This window comes from Ambystoma mexicanum, chromosome 2q (genome assembly GCF_040938575.1).
Source record: "Ambystoma mexicanum isolate Mex_15411 chromosome 2q, UKY_AmexF1_1, whole genome shotgun sequence".
In the NCBI taxonomy this organism is placed as follows: domain Eukaryota; kingdom Metazoa; phylum Chordata; class Amphibia; order Caudata; family Ambystomatidae; genus Ambystoma; species Ambystoma mexicanum.
In genome coordinates this window covers 1,220,727,242-1,220,747,408 of record NC_090924.1, presented here as the reverse complement: position 1 = coordinate 1,220,747,408, position 20,167 = coordinate 1,220,727,242, and positions in this window count along the sequence as shown.

Here is a 20,167-nt window from a genome sequence, read left to right as displayed (position 1 = left end):
TTCAGCCTCATTTGCAAGGGCTGGAACAGGGAGTAATGATATGATATGATATGGCATTTATAACACACCTGTACACAAGTGTTTCTAGGCACCTGTCCCGGCAGCCCATGTTAACGGCCCGAGCAAAGCCTGTTGACCTGGGGTGCTACAAAAAGTATTTTCAGTTATTGAACAGGACGCCTCATGCGTCCCGTTCAATGACTGAAAATACTGTCTTCAGATGGCCGCCATGGAAAGGAAAGTGGGCCTCCATAAGAGCCCCTCTTCCCTTTCCATAATGGCCATCGAGAGCAGAGCAAAAGCTGCGGCTGCGGTGGCGAGTGTCGCCGTAGCCGAAATAAGGTAAGTGGGTGAGAGGGAATAAACCAAATTATAATAAGGGAACGGAGGGTGGGGGGAAGTTGGTGACGGGGGAGCCAGCCGTCAGGTGGGTTGGAATGCGTGCTTTCACCGGCGGTTCAAGTCTGCATTTCTAGCTACCTGATTGGCTACCTCCACCCACCAGGGTGCTACTAAGATTTGCAATTATCCTTCTTGCATCTGGCTCAGATGTAGTATGGTTAACTGTAATATTCAGACTTTTACCTATCAAAATTGAGACATTCCCTTTTCTGCCTGGTGCAAAGGCAGAAAGGAAGGTTGCACCACGTCCGCACTGTAACTTAGATTCTACTGCAGAGCCAAAGTGAGTCCCCTGAAGCAAGCCATTATTACATCTTTATTTGTTCAAGTCGGCCAGGATTTCTGCATGCTTCATCGGGTTGATAAGGTCTTGGATGTTCCAAGAAGCCACTTTCAAACAACCAAGCACAGATTAGTAGGATATGTTTAGGAATGGACTCGTCTTGCCATGACCAGAGGTAGAAAAACCTTCCTTTAGCAGTGACAGTATGTTATATACAAGGATTGGGAGCAGGAGGCGACCACAATCATTGTTGTGGGTGGGTGGCGGAGCTGATTGCTCCCTAAACATCAACCACTCAGCAAGGAGTTGAATCCAGCAGACATTATTTTGAGAATGATGAGTTCCCAATAGAATATGTATTTGCCCCTTTGTTATCCATCAGAGAGAGACAATTACTATGCAGATACCAAGATATTTCCCAGTAACAAATAATTCATATAGCTGAAAATCATTAAACTTGGTGAACCAAGGCAATGCACAAGACATTTATAAGCCCCTGAAAAAATCCAATTGGTTTTTATTAGCATTTTGGTTATTAATACAACATAAAAAAGGATACATTCAATGTTCCCGCCTCCCACCCTCCTCCCCAGGACAGCCTTGTTCTCCTCCTCTATTCCCCCTTCTCCAATCTGCTCCAGTGTTCCTGGGGGTCATACTAAATCCAATATTCTCAAGTGTTGCGTGCATGATTGCTGCACATATTCCCAATTTTAACAGACCCAAAGAAAATGCAGAGAACAAACACAGAGTTGTGCATCTGTGACTAGTTCATTTAGGCCTTGGAGATAGGGATCATCAGTATATTGGCAATTTGGCTTCAATCCCATGTCAGATTTTTGAAGGGGGTCGCACCAAACATGCAGGGATCTTTTCATCATAACATGTGCTAATGATACAATTTTGGGAATCATCAGGGCCGTTAAAGGATAACATTCTACTCCTTTGGTGATCTTCTTCCGAGCTGTACTTAGTAGATTGTATTTGATTCCCAGCCATTACAGCGTGGGGCATAGAATGGAAGCCTTTCTGCAGCACTACTGTGGAGTTGTAGAAGTCGTAATTCATGTAAATGTTATTGCAAACCCATTTAAGTGGAGCCAGATGTTTTCCATTATATATTATCACTGCTTGGGTGAAGCAGATACATTGTAATAGTATGCCTCTCAGTTTGTAAGACGTGTCATTAATTATTACTTGCCTAAATTGATGTGACATCTTCAACAAATGTGTATTCCTGGAAATGCATCTATGAATCATATATATAAATTCATACAATCATAAAATACTTAATAAAACACACAACATTCAAATAAAATATGTTTTAAAATATTACAATCTCAAAATATCTTCCATTTGACACATAATACTCATTTAATAACATTCAATTTAATTTTCAAGCAGTGCATGCTTCTGTTCAATAGTAAACAAAAAGTGTGGAGAGCACTTACACTATGGGTAGGTTTGAAAGCTATGGGGTGATGTCAATATACTTTACCCTTCTTCACCTTGCTCTGATGCTATAATTACCCACTGCAAATATCAGGTGCCTCTGAGAGGAAGATATGTAAAGATTGAATTAATATCTTAAAGTTATTTTCTTATTGTCTCTAAAATGTGCTGTAATCCATTATCTCCTGAGAGAACAATACAAATGTCACTTAAAAAGAAATGGATGCCATTCTCCTTGTAGTCGTTCAAGAAATATTGCACTCTTTCATGTATACTGTAGGTACAGGCAAAGACAGAGCACATAGGCTACATTTCATATGTAATTGTTTAGTGGAAAAAGGTTGTATCTATTTCAGGTAGTATGTGACACAAGGCAGCAGTATTGAAGCTAGATGTTCCCATATAAATATTGGAATGATTCACTTATGGAAAATACCCTGTATAGCATAAAGATTGTCAAGTCTCTTTTACTTGAGCTGTGATCTGTGGGGATCTGTGTGTCCTCTCTAAAAATAAAATGCTCCCTGGTCCTACAACACCAAGGGTCTTGGATAGAAGTCTGAAAGCCAACTTGAACACTCAGACTGGCTCCCGGAATGTCGTTTCATCATATCATGTTACAGGATTTTCATTTTAAAATGATGTTGTGTCTCATCCCCCATTCCATGGGTAAGCTGTGCACCATCTGAGGATCCTGCCTCAAAAAGAAGATCCCTGTGCTTACAGTACCCATGACCCTGTCTGCATTCTGGTTGCAAAGTTGGAAGACATTTTGAGCAGTTGGGTCAAATGACCGACTGCTTGTTTTCATACTGACCATCCCCTCACATCCAGCCCATGTCTCTGCAGCTAAGGGTTAAATATAGCAATGGGCAGCTTCATGCTTTGGCCTCTAAGAGCTGGAAAGGGTCTAAGGCCAGAGCCCCCTCTCTTGCCAGAACTTCACAGTGCTCATCCTTTGCCTGACTCCTGCTTCTATAAATAGGGTTCCTTTAACACAGTGACTCTTCATTTACAGAGGAGATAATATGAACTTACAGGCCCCAGGAACATCCCTGTTTTGGGCCTGTTTCCTGTCTATTGGTTACCTATAGCCCTATTCTAGCTTTAGGGTATTTTGTGGAGATTTGGGGCCTGACGGTATTTTATTACCGCCGAAAAATAACTTAGCAATAATCACTCTTTGTATTCAGATTTGGCCATGTGCAACAATAATACAATGGACATGCATTATTTCAGCACCCAGACCTGCATATTTGGTATACGTGGTTGGTGGTATTTTGGTGAGCATAATTCCCTTGTTTTATTTGTGGCCCCAATGTCCAGAATCCCTTATCTTTGCTTAGATTTTTCGTGTGATCACTAGAGAGACCTCAGACCTGCATTCTAGGAATACCACATTTTCCAGTGATAGTGTTGGTGTGCCACCATGGGCGAACTCACTGACTTATTTACGACAGAGAGCTATATGTGGTAGTCTTGTGGTAATTTCCACTACCTTATATACGGTAGGGAGCTATGTTCAGAGAGTCTCTCTTCCCGTTGGCTCATGTACCTCCAACAAGCTATGCTACAGTCACTCACAATTATTCATACTGATTTTGACATGCACACATCTGTCTTAAAATGACCATTGCACTGTTTAAAAATCTCCCCACATCATCAGCATTGTAATGGTAAACAATAAACATCACCCGTCTGTTTTCAAATATTTTTCTGTATTATAAAAGTTGTATTTAAAAACGATCTCATTCTTTACAGAAATAAAATGGTACAGTCAAAGCATTGTCTGTGACACTCTGCAAAGATAGTGGCGGAGAACAGAACTCAAATTGCAACATTAGCACTTGATTAAGACACGCACAGGAATCCTACACTGACTGCATATTACCGTACACACTCAGCTCCCACACTTCTCATTACCTTATCTTTTTAGTTGTTCTCTTTGTGAATGTGGCTCTCTTGGATTAACTCCAGCAAAAAGGAACGCTTGCCTTCTCAAACCGGGGTCATTGCCTGGAATTCTCAGCTTTTGCAGATAGGAATGCCTCAGCCAGTGGAAAGGTCCTTCTTTCAGCTCTCCCCAATCTCGACTGCAGCAGGACACAGGAATCTGCATTCAGTCAGGAGCAGCACAGCCAGGTCTTCTCCCCAATAGTGCAGAAAGATGTCTGCCTGTCTTTTTCCCTGATACTGCCCACTAAAACTTTCCTCTCAGCCCTCTGTATGACGTGTCCCAATGAAATCCATCATCTCTCATCCTCCTACTCTTCAACAATAGCTTCGCTTATACATTTGCAATTGTTGCAAATCTGACTTCCTTCTTCCTGCAGTTACTGTGCACAAAAACACGGAGAATCAGGCAGAGAAGAGAAGAAAAAATCTCTGCACACGCATTTAAATGGTTTTCAGAGTATGCCTAATTCTGCAGTGGAGAACACATTTTATTAGTGGGTTATGTTAAATAAGGTTTTATTAGTCAGTTTAATTGTTAATAGGTTAGCTGTTAATTTTCAAATGTGTCTCTAGCAATATAGGCATTTCAGGTGAAAAATAGTGTGCATTTTTAAATGAGCACGTGTGCTTTTAACTGTAAAAATAGATTTGCATCTTATATGTTAAAATCGTTTTTGACTGAATAGCCTGTCTTTCCTTGTTAATCTGGTAACCCATATAGCAATGCACCGCACCCTTGTGGTGGTGCTGCAAAAAATGTGCTACTTGTGAAGTAGTGCTGTACTCTGTACTGTAACACGCCAAATATCCTTACATAGCCCAACTCAGAATTTAAAACTTCTGCTTCCCAGCTAACATTACCACCCTTCCCTTTCGTATCACCTACCTACACTTTCCTTCTTGTGGTGCACCCTTTCTACAATCCATGTGCCTTTTTCATCCACCTAGACTTTTTGTCCAGTCTTCCTTGTATTCATTATTCTCATCCTCTTCTCTCATAGTCTTCAGTCCCAACTTGGTCTGACTTGTACCTCATTATCCTCCTACCGCATATCTCTCCTTTCCCCCTGCACCCGCACCCCAGGAACATGTTCTCTGAGAATCTCCAATCCTGTCGTTCCTCTTTGACTTGAGCTAGGAGCCATCCTAGGACAGGTCCAAAAAGTAGAAAAAGCAATCCAAACAACTCAAAAAAGGAGTACACCACTTGCAGGAAAAACAAACAAAATGTATCCATACATCACGGCCGGGAAGATGAACTGAACATAGTCAACCTCATATGCCCACTGCGGCTGAACATTTCATAGCCACAAACAAAACATTAGCTTATGCAAAAAGGAGTGCAACAAAAATATCATCTTAACATTATCGTCACTAGTCCCCTAAGCAACCCTATTTATAGCTCAAAAACTACTGGCAGTTAGTTACCTTTGCATGACAAAAAAAGAACATCACACACCCAAGAAGATCGCACACCCTTGGTCAACAAAAAATGCATCAATCCAATTTTGGAGAATAGTTTGATAAAGGGCTTCATTCCAATTGGACCATGCCACTCAGAAAACTGGGGCTGCAGTATCTCACTGAGACTGACCAATGAGCTACAAACCAACATGGCACACACCTCCTCTATTCATTCCCCATTCCCATTGTCTGCACCTGCTCGTTATATTGCTGCTTATCTCGATACATGTGGGTGCAAAATATTTTAGCAACTTCCGTGCAATTAATGGCCTTCTAGAAGAAATGTGACAGGTTCAATGCGATACTGTAGGGGGTGTATACAGTATTTGTGGAATTATATAATTGAAGTGTATATGGCATTTATTATTGTAGTACAATTGAGGATAGTGCTTATGGAATATATATTTGTTTATGGTTGTTATGATTACTTAGTTTGATTGAATTATTTATTTATAGAGTGCTTTACACCAAATAAAGCTGGAATGTCAGGTTCTTTTTCAGTGGAAAAAACAGTATAATTTGTTAAGCAGGATAGTTTAAAAGCTTTGATTGCAAAACATTTTACATATACATTTACTTTCTTTGACCCTCAAAAACAGTGCATATTATGTACTATGTTTGGTACACCATTAGTTTGTACTACACTGTTGTTGTGTTGACATGAAATAATCATTGGGTCATTGGGAAATAAAATCCATAAAGGACAAAAAAAAACTATTACAATTAGGTGAGTAAAAATGTGATAGTATGCTAGTGTGAAATGTGTTGTAATTAAGGAAATGTTTAAAGTAGTTAGATACCTGTTGGTGTATTGTAACTATATTAGATTTTCCAAGATGTTTTTCAGTAACAAGAACTGTGACAGCCTATTTGAAGAGTATTGCGATGAAGGGTATTTTTGAACTAGTTAGATACCTGTCACCGTATTCTAACTATCTAGATTTTTAAAAGTACTTTTCTAATATTATGGATGTAGTTAGATAACTGTTGGCATATTCTGACAGTTTATTGTGCTGTAGTTTAGTGAGTGAACTTGGGGTTAAGGAACATTAAGTAGGAATTTCTTATATTTGCTGGTAACCTATGTTTTCGAGTAACTGAGGTGCCATTACATTCAAACCACATCTTACTAGTGAATGAGTGGGCGTCACTGGAAAAATGTCTGTATATCTACTTTTACTCCAAATTATATTTTAAGGCATTATTTGGGCGTGTTGCCAGAAAAAAAACACTTGCACAGTGGAGTTCAAAATAAATGTATAATATTTTGTTTGGGTTGATTGACCCAAACACCTGGAAGGACTTGCATGCTTATGCAATTTAAGTCTGTGGGCCTCATTACACGGTAGGCGGTGAGCCATGGCGCTATTAGCATGGCGCTTATTGACACATAAGGAGTGTCTTGTTAGGCGCTTCTAGTTTGTCTCTGGAGCTGATATGCAGCATGGGTTGCATTTCTTTTTTTTAAATTGTCTCATTGAATTGACTACAGCTTGCAAGGGTTGGCATTATGGACATGCATTTTCTATTTTGTTGAGTTAATTTTTTCATGACATCAAGAGCAGAAATGTTTCGCCCATATTGCTCAAGGATTAGTCTATTATTTAAGATGGATGTTGCATTTTTAGTAAGCAGAACAGTTCTAATGCTTTTTAAAATGTTAGCATAGGTCAGGTCTGCAGACTGACACATGTTTTGAGTTAGTTCTCTGAAGTGAAACTATTGCCAGAGATTTACATTTCCATCTCCCTATAAATAAAAAAATAATCAATAATAATTTATTGTAATAATAATTCTGACAAGTATGTTACGGAATTGTTTGTGCCCTAATGTTTGGAAAATAGGTTGACCTTTTACTGGCACCGCCTTGGCGGAAAGGGGATTTACCGCCCCATTCCAAGGTTGGAGGGGTGGTAAATCCCCCTTCCGCCATTGCCCTTCCCCATTCCCATTTCTGCCCCATAGGGCTCTATGGGAATGGGGAAGGCGCTAATTACGGCACCGCAATTTTGCGGTGCCGTAATTAGCTCCGAGGTCCCTTAGCGGGTTGGATTTTAACGCCTGCAAAAAGCAGGCGTTAAATCCCCCAACCCGCAAAGGAACCTCGTAGAAAGGCGGTAGGGATTTACCGGTACCGGTAAATCCCTACCACCATCCGTGTAATGAGGCCCTTTATTGCGAACATGAAAATATGAAAAATTTAAAATGAATATAATGAACATATGTGACTCCTAAGTGATTTATCACACAGGCCCTTCCAGGCGTTTGGGTCACATAACCCAAACAAAATATTATACAGTTACAATCAAACTAACCAATTCTATTTTGACATATGCAGTATAGTGGCCTGAAGTGGTTGTGGCACCAGTATGGTATAATATGCCTACTGTTGTGAAGGTTTTCTTGCCAAGAGATACTTGGCCATGTGTAATGCTAGTGAACTTACAGTTATTTTTGGTACTATCTGCATTGTAACTTCGAAGCATTAGTATGACATATTGGCTATGTGAGTTTTTTGTATGCTGGAACGCTTGTTTGAATGCCAAAAATGGCATAATATGCCATGATTTGCATTCTGCAGAAGCTGGTGAAATGGAATGGATTCAAAATTTGCTATGGATACATATACAAATCATTCATTAGGGATGTGCTCCTGTGATAAATGGTTGCAGAGAGTGGATATAAGTTTCCACGTGTATGAAATCTGAAACATTTCATTTATAGGGATGTTTTTGGTTTTCAGTACTTGTAGTAAGTACATTAGGAATTTGTGTGGATATTCTTGTGTGTCTATGGTACATTTTACCATTCCTGCACAGTAGTCCAATTCTTGCCGGATACCCAAGACACTGGGCCGCATCACGAGTTGGGCGATAGCCCTACCGCCAAACCCCCCAGCGCTATTAGCGCCGGATCACGGGTTTGGCAGAAGGGTTATTGCCCATTCCGCATTGGGCCCATCCGGGAATTCCTCATTCCCCATTAGGCCCAATGGGGAAAATTTGCGCTATTACCGCCGGCGGATTTCCCGCCGGTGGTAATCTGGCCGAAAATCTGCAATTTTGCCGCGGATTTCCCACCAGCTCAGAGCTGGCGGGAAATCCGCCAAAACCGTGATCTGGCGGACCCTTAAATCCGGCGGTAATAGCGCTACTGCCGGATTTAAGGGTTACCGCCAAACTCGTGATGAGGCCCATTGTAAGTGGTTTCAGGATTATTTGTGGCATTTCTTTAAAGGATGAGCATTTGCAAACACAACTGGTTCTTCTCTTCCAATTGGTGGCAATTGGGAGAGAAGATTGATTGTTACATCTGTGTAACAATTTTTCTCCAGTTGTGGTGCTGAATTTAAATGGACCAGAGAGTTGTGTCTATGCATCCTTTCATGGGCTTGTAGTTCTTTTTAAGAAGAGATATCTGTCTCTTTGTTTTCTGATGGACAGTAACTTGAGTTTTTACAAGGCAGTTTTGTGGTTGTATTAACAGTTGGCTGTTGCTTCTTTAGCGGAATTGGTGGGAGATTTGTTATAGGCTCTGTTTGTATTAGTGTTCTTGTTAAAGTATTTTTTTCTTAGGTATAGGGTACATATCTAGATTGGGGATGTATAGTGCATGTAACCTGTTGTGTTCTGGGATGCAAAGAATGGCAGCATTGACTTTGTTTGCACCAAAATTAACTAGGAATAGAGCATTGAGTGTAAGCAAACATGAAAGTGCTACATAACTCATACCTTTTTTAAAGGCTGTGCTGCCAATGTCAACCAATGTGTTATCTAGGGTTAGAACTTGTTGGAAAATGGGATGTTGACAAACTTAATGTTGTTGTCATGTGAATATGTTTGGAAGCCAACAACTGTACCAATTGCCAAATTTACTAAGTCTTGTTAAGGATATGTTTTAGAATTATTCTGCAGTTTAGACACAGAGTCAATACTTTTCTAATCCAGCTGTGTTGTACATACATGTTTCTAAGCTATTCCGTCATGCTGTTGCTTGTTGACACATAAGGAGTGTCTTGTTAGGCGCTTCTAGTTTGTCTCTGGAGCTGATATGCAGCATGGGTTGCATTTCTTTTTTTTAAATTGTCTCATTGAATTGACTACAGCTTGCAAGGGTTGGCATTATGGACATGCATTTTCTATTTTGTTGAGTTAATTTTTTCATGACATCAAGAGCAGAAATGTTTCGCTCATATTGCTCAAGGATTAGTCTATTATTTAAGATGGATGTTGCATTTTTAGTAAGCAGAACAGTTCTAATGCTTTTTAAAATGTTAGCATAGGTCAGGTCTGCAGACTGACACATGTTTTGAGTTAGTTATCTGAAGTGAAACTATTGCCAGAGATTTACATTTCCATCTCCCTATAAATAAAAAAATAATCAATAATAATTTATTGTAATAATAATTCTGACAAGTATGTTACGGAATTGTTTGTGCCCTAATGTTTGGAAAATAGGTTGACCTTTTAGTGGTGTTGAATGTAGGAGGCCTCTGGAATAATAATGTGTTTTCCTCCAAACAGTTCTTCAAAGTCGGTTTTTAGGACTTGTTAGCATAGGTGAGATGTGCAGACTGACACATGTTTTGAGTTAGTTCTCTATAGCGAACTTGTTGCCAGAGATTTATTTCCAATGCTGCCAAGTGTGTTACAGCATAGCTTGTGTCCTAATGTTTTAACATTAGATTGCCCTTTTACTGGTTTTAACTCTAGGAGGTCTCAGAAAACAATAACATGTTTTCCTCCATATTTATTTGTAGTTGGTTTTTAGCACTTCATGCAATCTGGGGCGGTAATTCCCCCTTCCACCACTGCCCTTCCCCATTCCCATTTTTGCCCCATAGGGCATAATGGGTATGGGGAAGTCGCTAATTATGGCACCGCAAATTGCGGTACCGTAATTAGCTCCCTGGGTCCCTTTGCGGGTTGGTTGCAAAAAGCAGGCGTTAAATTCCCCAACCCGCAAAGGGACCTCGTAGTAAGGTGGTAAGGATTTACCGGTACCGGTAAAATACCAGTACCGGTAAACCCTTACCGCCTACCGTGTAATGAGGCCCCATGGTGTTTTCTACCTCAGTCATGGCTATTTCTGCTTCATTTAGAATCAGTTGTTCTACAAAGTGGTTCTTGTCACGATGCCTGCCCCCAGACATCCGGAGCAGGTCCATCTGTCCAGGGAACAGGCACCCAAGAAGACAGAGGAATTATCAAAACCCTGCCTAGGGGCTATATGGGTTCAGTCCTGGCGCCATACGCTCCAGGCTCATATTGCCAACTTTCATATTGCCAACTTTAAACTATGCAGGTCATCCTGCAAAGAACTCATGTACAGGCCATCATGAGGCCATGAAGGGACTACTTTCCTTTAGGAACTATTTTGCTGCTTGGGTGTGGTACTGGAACTTCTTACCTGGGAAATACTTTTTTGATGCTATTTAAACCACGCCCGAAGAGCAGCACATGCTTCGCGTTATTCTGCATTTTAGCAGCATAACGCTCACCGTGTCTGCAGTCCAGCATCCAGTCTACAGCCACACCCGTCTTGTGTCCGGAGCCGATCCTAGAGAAAAGGAAAGGAGAAGAGAAGGTTAGAACAAGGAGATTTCCATTTGGTCATCATCTTTTCCTGGATCAGCCGCACCAGTGGATAAAGAAAAAAGACATTAAAATAAACCGCGTCGCATTGCCAGTTGCAGCGCCGCACCATACTCACCTGTCTTCGCAGCATCTCCACGACCCGGCGCAGCACCCGTTGAATCGCCCCCCGAAACATCAGCATCTGAAAAAACAAGAACAAACAAAAGGTGAGCGGGGCTCCGCCAAAGAAATTATTTTACTTACCGCAAGATACTTACTCAGAATTTTACCACTCGAGGCAGCGCTGGTCACCATCCTACGTGAGACATTTTCGGCAAGGCGCCGCACCTGCAAAGAAGATAGAGAACTATCGGTTAATTACATTTGGAACAATATTACTTGCTAGACAGTGCTTGGTACAAACTGACTCTTACCTAAGCTCTACTTTCATCCATCGAGGTGAACTCACTCCTTGGATCACGCTGCAAGGAAAAAGGTATGAAAGTAGCAAGAGTGAATTAACAGACATTTGAACTCTAAAAGAACAATACATTCGGTTTACACACTACTTACCTCAGAGTCATTGTTGTCTGCTCTGGAACTCTGCCAAATACCTTTGGATCAGTGAAGTAACTGAACTTCTACGCGCCCCTGCACTCCACACAGGATGGAGAGTTCATCCTTCCAAACAATAAGGAAAATATTCCTGCGGGCGAGGCAGACGAAACTGAGTGGGCAAGTGCAGTCGATCATCACTTCGCTACGAGTCACACTGGTGGAGACCGCAGCAGTCCAGCTTCGTTCGACGCCCCTGTGGAATCCAGGTGAGCGTAACAGTTCTTGGCTTCCTGTAAGGGAAGGTTGACTGCCTTCAGGAGTGTCTTTGTATAGTTGAGCTTCAATTTCTTCTTCTTGTTGGCATTCTTTGTACAACATTTGTTTGTATAGTTTGAAATGGTCATTGTTATACTGCTTTCATTAACTTTTAATGCAGCTTAAAATAAGTCACGGTCAGCTAATAATTATTTTTATTTTTTCCAAGGTTTAAAAAGTTGATATGATAACTTTTTATGATTAATTAGATTGGGTTTGGTAAGTTTCACTAGGCTTCCTTCACAAGATGAGACTGAATATTTGTCGGTTGTGTCATTTGGTCTGCCATTGTTTTGTAGGTATAGTTTTGGGAAATGTCATACAAACGTTTTCCAAAGCAGTACTTCTGTTTGGGTAGAATGTATCAATTACATTTTTTTTAAAATGTCCTGGCTGTTGGGATCATTTGTGGCTATGTTTTCTATCTCTTGGTAGGATTTTAGTTATCTTTTTCAGGATGAAGCTAGCCCAAGGTTCTGCCAGACATTGTGTTCAAATTTGCCATATAAGGCTGTACTTATACCTGCTAAATGGTCTGCAGCTTCAAAGCACCTGCATTCTCTATGGGAGCGGGTTTTTATACTGAAGCTGTACAATTTTAATGATAGTGTTTTGTCAGATGATATGTAATCCCATAGGTCTTTTAGGTCTGTTTTTTCAGCTTTGTTTTTTTTCAGCGCACAAAGCCCTCAGGCATCTAGGTATTGAGCTAGGCTGTGGTATATCTTGCAACTGCAGTGGAATTATGTGTAATGTATTGAATGGGCTTCATTATAAGTTTGCCGGTCTGGGAACTACAGTACCGGTAAGCTTGCCGGTATTGTAGTTCCAGGACCGGCAAACTACAAGTTGTGCTCGGGGGTGCCTTTCTGCCCACCAGGTTTGTCCGGGCGAGCAGAGCGGCACACACGAGCACAGCATGTCGGATGCACAGGCACCGTTATAAATGGTGCTAGTGCATCCAATCTCCCCATCCCATTCAGCCTTATGGGCCGAATGGGAATGGAGAGCATCTTTTTCCGGCGCCCGCGAATGGCCAAATACCGGGTCCGGTGGGGCCAGAATGCCCCAGTAATTGCCCATGGGTGCCATAAATGATCAGAGGTTTGGCGGCAGCCTGCCGGTTTTACCAGCAAGGTTACCGCCAAACTTATAATGAGGCCATATGTCTATGTTTGCATTCGTCAAGAGGGCAATGATTGCATTGTAATAATTGATGTACTTGGATGCTTTGTCTCTTTTAATGTTGTATGCATTTATAGGGGAGTTGCCTTTTATGCTGTGTCTAACAGAAGATATCAAGCTATTTACTTGTCCTTTTTTGCAAACTGGTCTAGGGAATCCAAAGCGACATTTGGTATAGTATGTGCCTTTGTTTTGGTACCTATATCAGCAATATTTGCCACATTTATGTTTTTGGAAGCGTAACACTTATGTATGTAGGTTACTATCTGTGGTTTCTGAATGGATGTCACAGGTAGTGTATTTTCCAATAAACTGTAAAACAGTGCAGTGACTATCATGGGCAAATTTAGAAGCATCTTTTATCTACAAAAGCATGTGGATAAGTGGTGGTGGATTGATATTCTTTTCACCAAAATAAATGTTGCAATTTTCTGAGCAGAGGGGTAGTTTTATTGCAGATAAAATGCATGAAGCAATGGTGAAAGTACCTTGATACATTGACAGGGTCAAGAGAACAGAGTTCTCCTGGTGTTTTATATCCATTCCAACTTTATTTTGAAACCATGTGGTCGGCCTAAGTTCCTTAGCATACAAGGTACACCAGCATGACATCAGAACCAGTATTCTTTTGTACCATGCATGTTTGTCATGAGATTTATGATACTTGACTGCAAAACTTCATCTTTGTCTTTTATTTTATTAAGCAGTTGCGTAGCGGATATGTTTAACAAGTTAGAGCCTGTTTTTAATGTGTGTGCAACTCCATAACACAGAGTTGCTAGTTCACTTTCGAACAGGAGGTGGAAAATGTATTCCACATTTTGTCTGAATCTGGGGTCTTCAGAATACATTCTTAAAAAGCAATTTTCTGATGCATTAATTTGCGCGGACCTTTCATCATATCTTCCTTCTTTTCCTGTAAGGAACAGTAGAGGAAAAGAACCTGCTTCTATACTTTTCCCCATGTGCTCATTGGGGATCCGTTGGCTTGATGCATTTGATATGTTTCTAATGTATCATCAATTGTGGCTTTTTGAGTATAGTGGGTGAATTGTATGCTGGTCTAAAATATTTTCTGCAGTAACAGGATCTGCACATTCATATTGACCAGTTTCTGGCGAGTCTTGAATAATTTGGGTGGTTTCTCTTAGGTTTTCCTCTATGTTTATATTTTTGTAGTATTCATTGTTTTCTTTAGATATTGTAGGGCTTGTCTAACTTTGTTTAAATCGACTAGTTGTTGACAATTTTTTTGTCTTTTGTTGGCACACCACTAACTAGTGCAATCAAAGATTGATCTATTGGCCATTATACTCCTACAGTTTGTAGATTTTCTATTAGATCTAATGGTAAATATACTACTTTGACAAGTATGCCCTTTAGTAGCTTGGGTGGAGGTAAATTGGCTTATTGCGGTTGAAGGCATATTATTACATGATATGAGTTCACTGTTTGTATTATAATGCGCTCATACAAGTTAAGCTGTTGGAGAGCTTTCAGACTTTATTTGTGATAGAATGGGATGGCATTTGTTTATTGTCAAGCTTTTTGTTGCAGTATGTGCAAAACTGTTGAGGGGTTAGTTATGTTGTATTTATTTCTGCTGTTAGATATAAAGCTAATTGGAATCATTGGTATTCTTCATTGGGCCTCATTACGAGGATGGAGGTAACCATGCCCATTTTTAGCGGCATGGCTACCCCCATATCGGGAAACAGGTCTGGGTTCCTTGAATGAGGAATTGCCAGGCCATTCTGACCTTGGAGGGCCTGGTAATTCCTCATTGAAGGAAGCGGACCCGGTACTTCCCCATTCCCATTCGAGCCGCCATAGGGCTCAATGGGAAGGGGGAGGATGCTAACAACGAGCCTGTTAATAATAGGCCCGTTGTTAGCATCCTGGTCTGCTCGCGGGTAAACCAGGCATCCATAGCGGGTTCCCGCGAGCAGACCTCGCAATGGGGCGGTAAGAGGTTAATGGCTCCGGCACCTTTACCAGCGCTGTTAACCCCTTACCGCATTCCTCATAATGATGCCCATTCTCTTCTAATTTGTAGGCTAGATCTACTCTTTTTGTGCTCTTCTTATAAAACGTCTGGTATTTCAGCAGATGTGTTTTGAAACCTAGCTATTTCTTTTTTGTATGTCTTCATTAGGAAGTTGGTGTTTATGATGTTTTCGGTAATTGTTCTGAAGGAACAGAATTTTCGAAGTCACCTTCAGTTCCAAAGTATTTACGTAGGGTGTGCATTATTTATTGACACAGTTCTTTGGCTGCTCCATGTAGGAGAATGTTATTTAAATTTTCAAGTTCTAGAGCTAGACTTTTTTGCATAGTTTAGTTAATGCACAAGATTCCATATAGTAAAATGGTATGTCGCTAACATTTTTATGTGATGGAAAGTGCTTTTGCAAGCAGGTCCTTAAATGCAGGCTAATGAATGTCCTTGCAGACCAGTGTGGCTGTGCACTGGACAGGGCGGTTTGTAAAGTTTTCATTTTACTTTTGTCTTTTATTTTCACATAGTGATTGAGTAATTATCATAAAGATTTAAAGGATTGTTGGCATACATTACACATTGAGCTGCATGTCAATTTGTACACAGGACCGTTTGTTTTCGGTGAAAGGAGCATTAAGTTCAATGTTTCTTTGAGACTTATTTTCTATAACAGTTTCTTTTGCCATAATGGTGTGTTCCACCATTTCATATAGCTCCTAGCTCCTAAGCTCTGGAATGCCCTCCCTAACTCACTCAGAGCAGAAACTTCTCTGTACTCCTTTCGCAAATCTCTCAAAACCACTCTATTCAACTAACTCCATCCTTCCTTCACCCACTCCAGCTCGCATACGTCTGTTACGAAATGTGCCTTGTAATGAAAACTGCTTTGTAACCATCTTCCTTCCACGGTAACCAGATTATGTATGTCCTCATGTAACAGCGCCACGATGCCCCCGGGCTGACGTGCGCTTTAAAATAAATAAATAAATAAATAAATCTGAATAAATAAAAATACCCTCAACCATATATGTCTATGGTAATTGTTTTTTGTTGTTCTTGTTTATAAGCTTCTTCATTGAAGTATGAGCTGCTTGTGTGAATCCATTCACCATCACAGAAGTTGAAAAGGTCTCTATATTGACACTGCGCATGTTTAGAAGTACTTTTGTTAATTGATTGATTAATTTAGTTAGTGGTTTCATTCTGTTTAAAATCAATACAAACAGTTTTCTCTGTAATAGAAAGGCACTGCCAATTAAAGCTTGTAGGCTTAATCTTCTGCTGTAGTTTTTAAGAGTAGGTGGGGACTTTTCAGATGTTTTTATAAGATTATGAAGAACTCTACAGTGAAACATTTTCTGTAACATAATATTTTTGGATTGCTCTATCATGACTACGTTAACACTGGTATATAGAGGGTTAGGTTCATTAGTAGGTCTGTTTTTCTTTGGACATCATTTTTTAATTTTTGTTTTTGCAAGAGGTGCTCGAGTTATGCTGTGTTGACTGTGCTGGATGTAATCCGAGCTGCTCCGTTGCCTGTTGGAGGTGCTAACTGCTGTCCCTTTAATCTGGGCTCCTCCCCTGCAGAATTCAAATTGGTTTTGTGGCGCAAAGTGCCAGCACGAGAGTAGGCGCAACCAATGGAAACAAAGGCTCCCGGAGGAAGAACAGAGAGCTCCTGCAGCTACTGATCATAAAAAATATCCAAATGCACGAAAGAAGACGGTGTGGCAGAGTTGTTGACAGACTGCTCAACATATCCAGAGGTGAGTGAACTGCCACTCGATATACCGGTGCACACAGGCAAATGCACCCATGGGGATGAATGTGAGGATAATTGCTTGAATCTGGCTGATACTCAGACCAGCGCTGCCACATGGGGTAATAGTATTAACATTAAACAAGACACAGAATCACCTATTAGTATGTGTTGTCCACGAGATCTTGACACAGAATGTGACCTCAATGCACCTGTATTTGTTGAACTCGATAACCCAATATCAGACTCTTCACCCCAAGAGACCAATACCCCGAAACAGAAAATCATCGAGACGGAAGTACACAAGGTGCTAGCCAGGGGTGAGAGAGCTTTTGTGCATTACCATAGCCTTCATTCACCCAGCAGGGACATCACTATTATGGTGTAATGCTCCTTGGAAAACAATATAGTAAATCCCGAACGGAGTAAAATCTCTCAGCTCTGTGCGCACGAATGTGAGCGGAAATTACAGCGCACCGGTCAGCCCTCCTTTCGCTTGACATCGCAGAGATTAATAGCTTGATACAGAGTGCGGAAAGAATATCACAAGTATTTGGATGCGTAGCTACAGTGAGATCCAACAAGTGCACAAGCTCGAAAAAGTATGTATTGTCCAACAACAATAGGAAATCCTCAAAACAAATACTGACTCGAGCTGCTGAATTATCACATCAGAATTATGGAGAAGTTCAATTTCTGGCAAGAACTCAAATGAAAGGAGTGGGGCAAGAACACTTCAAAATGCAGATACTCCGAATTTGACAGAGTTTAATATATGACAACCTCCTAAGCTTGATGCACAGTGGAATAAATCACAAGTCCAAATAGCGACGAAAGAGGAGAAGACAGTTGTAAATCAATATTCCACAAAAACAATGGCAGATCAGCAGGAAACTTCCAGACCCCAGCATTTGCTTACATCGATGTTGGAGTTACAAAACATTTTAATGGCCTCATTGACTATTTCACTTGAACCTTTCCTAAAGCTATATGAAGGGTACAGTGAATCTAAGAAGGATCAAGCCACCTTACTTGCTCTAATGCACACAAAACAAATATTGTTGGAATCATTCACAACCAACCTGCAAGCTAGATTTTATTTGGAGGCCGAAAAACCCAATATGTGACCAGCGAGACTCTTTGATGTATCAAGAACTGATCATGCAGACACAAATATCATGATGACTGCTCTATTGGAAACTGCCAATGCATCACGAGCTGAAAGAAGGTCCCATCAATTTCCTGCCAAGACAGTGGACAAGTTTAGTAAATGAGACAATTGCAGACTGCTGGTGAGGAAACTCGAAGTGAGGCCCAAATGTGATCTTCTCTCAGGAGGATTAAAGACAAGGTCTTGCTTGTTGCATTCACCACATAAATGATAATATTCAAGGGACAGAGGCCTCCTCCCAACTAACAAAAAAAGATATCAGCCAGACATCATTACTTGAAAAATCTAAGGATCCAGCTGAGGCTGTCCACATAGGACAGACATTCCAGCAAAAGGTTCATCTGGCATTTTTCAGAAGCAACAAAGAGTGACTATAAAACAAGTTTCCTTTGTAGGCAATGCTGGCACTAAAAAAACAAAACACTACCTAACAACAGGAAAGAACATTGTAACAGTTCGAGAGCGTTTGAGCATAATTTAAAAATGCCAGCTATAGAGACACAACTGTCTACTAGAAAATGGAAAACTGAGACTAAAGAAAATCCCCCACATCAATTAAATAACCAGATCTTGAGCTCAGAGATTGCCACAGAAGACAAGCTTGCTACCAGACAAACTCTACTAGAACTATCTACATATACCTCATATATTGAGACAAAAGATAATAAAGACCAGAGACAAAAAACTATCTATGACAATCTTGATATAGCTGAAACAGAATGGATCTCATTGGACTCAGAGACGTTGAGTACGGAATCAAGGAGTTCTACCTATGATTTCCTTGCAGCATCAAGAGGTTATAAATTCCTGACAATAAAATAAAAATGGGAGAAAGTAATATTGACCCTGAAACTCCGACCCATTGACAAAGACAAATCTTTGACACAATACAAGAATACAACAAATCCACCTAAATGTGAAAATCCTAGACACCACTCTCTGTTCTGCGCTATAAAAATAGAGAGATTGGAGAAAGTAAAAGATGGCCTGATTGTAAACAGAAGAAATGTGATGAAGCTTTTACATACCATTCCCTCACTTCATTGCACTGAATCTAATGATATTCAAATAGTTAGTTCAATTTGAGTATGAATTCAGGACAAATCAAGTGATACTTCATATTCTGTCGCAAAGATTCCACCAAACAATAATGGCTCAAAGTGAAGGGTTCCTGCCATTGGGCTTTGATATATCACCTAAGAATGAGAATGTCTATAAAAAACATGGAAAGGAAGAGAAAAAAGATAGTCAGATAGAAATACATTAATCCCGACATGCTCCTGGTTCTGAGTTTAATAATGAACATCAGACTCACAATTATTCGTTGGTAAAAGGAAATAATTAGATTTTTCCCTTAGTGAGATGACAGGGTGAGGTGAAGAGGTATTGGATGTGATTGGTGGATGGATGTGTGCCTCTTTGAAGCAGCAATGATGGAGTGTTGAGAACATGAAAGTGGAAAGGGTAGAAGGGCTGCCCCTGTGTCACGGAGTCAGCTGACACTGCAGTAGTCTGTGGACGGCAGCTGCCACTTCTAGGTCTTTTGAGGATGCCTGGCATGAAAAGGGGACTGTGGGAATTAGCCTATCAGGTTTGCTGGGTGTGGTGTACAGAAAGAGCAGGTAGTAGGAGTTTTGTATGCAGGAGTTGTGAGAGCACTGAAAATGGCTATGGCTATGTGTTTGACAAGGCACACTGTGTGGATTCTGGGAGACTATTCAATTCAGTCATTGACAGTGTATTCTGAAAGTCATGGCATCCTTGGAAATATTGGATTGGCAGAAGTGGAGGTTTTGTGGCATGAAGTTTGTAGCTTAAACTGGGCAAGCTTGTTTTCGTTCTGTGAGAGTATGGCTGGACATTGTGATTGTGTATTGTGCAGGGGACAGTTTGGGGTTTGTGACTCCAGTGTCTTTGCAAGTAGCCCTGAAGAATTTCTTTAAAAACCTAATGCAATTATTTCCTGCTGCTAAGATTAAGAGGCAAACATGGAGATGTCCAACAAACCTTTTCAGTCCACAAATTGAAGAATCAAGGCAGCTTG